The sequence below is a fragment of the Leguminivora glycinivorella genome, chromosome Z (assembly GCF_023078275.1).
Source record: "Leguminivora glycinivorella isolate SPB_JAAS2020 chromosome Z, LegGlyc_1.1, whole genome shotgun sequence".
Classification (NCBI taxonomy): Eukaryota; Metazoa; Arthropoda; class Insecta; order Lepidoptera; family Tortricidae; genus Leguminivora; species Leguminivora glycinivorella.
Window position 1 is genome coordinate 48,885,806 of NC_062998.1, and position 4,045 is coordinate 48,889,850.

The following is a 4,045-nucleotide window of genomic DNA, read 5'->3' on the forward strand; positions in this document are numbered from 1 at the left end:
AAGTTAAATTTGACTTGCTTCCTGGTATCCGATTGAGAAGAATTTGCACACACTCATCACGTGATGATACAATAATGTAGTATCATGGAGCTGATCTGATGATGGAGCAGAAGGGTTTCCTTATAGGAACTCTGTAATGAAATGCTCGTATCCCAATGGAGTAAGGGGTTTTCGAAACGTCGGATCAGAAGACTGTTTGAAAAAAAAAACAGTCGGCGCTAAAAAACTTGTGCCAAAAATGATTATTTTTGCGGAAAAACTTAATTGATTTGATATTACCTGTCTATAGCCAAAGTACCTATCTACCCATTAATACTATCAATCAGAGCGAACAAACGGCTTTTTATCGTCGAATCAAGGATGAACTCTAAAAATAGAGGAGAGAACTCTCCTTACAGGAGACCAGGTGTGGCTATGAATGGCACAATCAGCTCACGAAACGCTCACGAAACGAAGCGCTAGTAGGTATATCTATCTCTATCGCGCTTTGCGTATTGGCTATTATATATTCTGTGGTATTGGCGCGACAGAGCCAACGACTGTATCGCTTTCATTTGGCGTCGGAGAAATGCCATTCTGACTACGGGAGCCAGGGTACGTAGCTGAATGGCACAAACAACTCACGAAACGCTCACGAAAATATGTTATTTCATAAAAAAACATCTGTGGGTGTGCCATACTTCCAGTAACAACTTTTACTGCCTTTGGAAGAAATTGCAATAAAACACGAGATTTTTTCTTAACCTAGTATGTTTTTAATATATATTAAATATAGATAATGTTTTTTCATCTATAACTTCTTCCATTATCTTTCTATCCAATAATTTAGCTACTTATTCTAACATAGTAGTACCTAAAGTTTACTACCTTAATAAGGATACAAAGACGAGCGAGTAATAAAACAGGACTTTTTAAAAATAGTTTCTTCAATTACTTCTAACACTTATAAGCTCGATTAAACGTATATCAATTGATATTTGAGCAAGTGGTAACAGAATGGATAAACCCCTCGTATGCTTAAATAAGGAACTGTGTGGAATTTTGACCCTTTAGACGCCAAGGACCACTGAAAGAGGTCGTCTGTCGTGCATGCGACGCCAATGGCCACTAAAAGTGTTAAAGTTGTCAAAACGAATGTTCCTACTGTCAGTTCAAATTTTATATTCGCTTTCACCAGTCAACATTTTGGCGTGTACATAGGTAATTTTTGAATTCAAACCGAAAACACTGGAAAGAACTACCAAAAATGAAAACAAAAGTAAACATTACTTTTTGCTAATCCGTGAATACATACTGACGCTCCACCGCAAAAAAAAAACAATTTCAAGTATAAATACGCAAATTAATATGACCGATTAGCAATGATTGACTAGATTCAATGACTAAATTTTACAAGCCGCATACGAGGAGTTAATTTAAGATAATTAAAAATATTAATATGTATAATGGATGTAAATTAAGTGTTATGATGTTGGTTGATGGTAAAGTATTATAGATGTGTGATATGGAAATGATGTAACCATAGTTTTTAGAGTTAAAATGTTAGAAAAAGTATTTATTAAAAATAAATTATAAAGATTGTGTTAGGTGTGAAAAAATAAGATAAAGTGCGTTAGAGTGTATATAATTATTACAATTTCGTTTTTAAGTGTTTATAAAAATAACTTATTACTGTTGTTTAGATATTATAAACTATAATTGAATTGTACGTATTTTTGTACTTACCGTGCTGAAAATTGTACTGTTTGTCTTCTAAAAAATATATGTACTCTGCTACTCTGGTTCGTAATTATTTCATTAGGTTTTTAAAATTTGACAACTACCTACAATATACATATATTCAAAAAGATACACATCCAAATCGCGATGTAGTAAAATAGGTATAATGTAAACGTTAATACTTTAAAAGTAAAGAAAGTTGCCGTCAGATCAAACACAAACTAAATAACCCTACACAAACAAAATGACTTTAATTTCAGTTACGTCATAAATTATACCTAGCACTAACCCGTATTTTTTACTTTAAGTTATTAACCGAAAATGAAACTTGCGAGCGTTGCGATAAGGCAGGCAACAGACAGTCTTAAAATTCATAATCTGAAAAAAAAAGAGTTGTATAAGTATGATCTGTCAAATCAATCTGAAAATTCACTTAATCTTAAGTAAATAAGAAATTATGTGTGGACAGTTGCATGAAATTGTATGGAAATCCGTGCACTCCATCTGATTTTATTGGATTTTTATAGATTATATTATGAATTTTAAGACTGTTTATTGCCAGGTCTAAGGCCAAAAAAAGATTACCTACAGCAGTTAACTAACTAGTATGGCACTGTGATCCAAGAGGATCTTGGCCTCCGAAACGAGAGGCACACCACTTTATCGATCCTGCGCAGCTTCTTGCCAATTATACCTACAGCAGCAAATGTTAAAATACGGTCACTTTAATCTAAATGTGTAAATGCCAGCGTGTACCTACTTATATTCATTTTTGTCACTTTTGTTCGTGTCGATATCTAAGTACTACCTGAATATCTAAACTATTACTTTTAGAAAAGACGTTTTCATATGAACCTTCAAACTTCGATTTATCAGAATAAGTATATTAAGATTATTTTGAAAAATAAAATTACCTATGTTTAGTGTAGTTTGTAAAAGGATTAAAATGTAAAATTACTTAAGTCCGTCATGTTCTAAGTGACATTTTTAGGCGATGAGTTGATGACTCAAATTCGATCGATGATGATATTGATGATAAATGGCTCGTATGATTAAGTACAATACATAAGATAAGTAGGATTAAGTCTGTTTTCTTTTCATTTGAAATATATATCAGTATTCTGTATTCAGCTGGTTATGATTATTAATGAAAAAGTAATTAGGTATCAAGTAATAAATCATTTCCTGTAAAATGACTAGGATTAATAAGGTACTTATAGAAAAGTTGAAGTCTATAAAATTAAATGCAAGCATCTCATTACAATAACATTTTTACTTACTGTAATTATATTACTAATTTTCTTTAACTAACTTGTCATATTATGTTGAAATTGATTTAATATTCTCTACTAATTGTCATTGTGTACATTATATACAATTACAGTATAGTTTTACATGTGTGATTGTACAAAATGTCCTTATTATTGTACTAATTTTCTTCATTTAACTGGTAATATTAATTTAAAATTGATTTAAGATTCTCTACTGATTATAATTATGTTTTTTTTTACCCACATTATATACAATTACACATAGATTAATATTCATGTGTGATTGTACGAAATGTCCTAATTATTTTACTAATTTTCTTAAATTAATTTCTAATATTATTTTAAAATTATGATTTAAATTTTTCTACTGATTTTAATTACATTATATACCCTTACACATGGCTCAGGCTGTGTGATTGTACATAACGTTCTATATATCGTAACACTAATTAAACATTACTACCCATATATACTAAAATAATTTCATCTACTGTAAACATTTGAGTAAAATTTTATAATTGAATAAAATTATATTTTTTAGCTATATAATATTATACGTCTTGTATGTAACTACTGTAACTAGGTACCTACTGATTAAATAAATTCTACTAAGTAAATTTAATACATATACAATACATATATTATCTCTAATATTTTGAGTAAAGATAAATATAATCTCTTGTCTAATTTATATTTTTTTGGTTATTTATATATTCTGAAAATATATTTGTATATGCATTGATTCAACATTCTACGATCAATATGCTACGAGTACTACTTAGGTTATACAGTACGTATCTGGTCGTGAGCAAAGCAATTAAATGTACCACGAAAATGTTAAATTGTAAATATGTAAGTAATTTTTACCGTTGGCAAAAAAATAATAGTATATTGTGCAACAAGGAAGGTAAGGGGGATTTTGTCGACGAGTGTTAATAACTCGCGACAGCCGCAGCAACAACATGAAACGCTCCGTTTGTTATCCGATTTAGTTGATTTACTATAATACAATGACGATTAGATTATTGCATTCACAGGCTGTTTCAAAATTATAA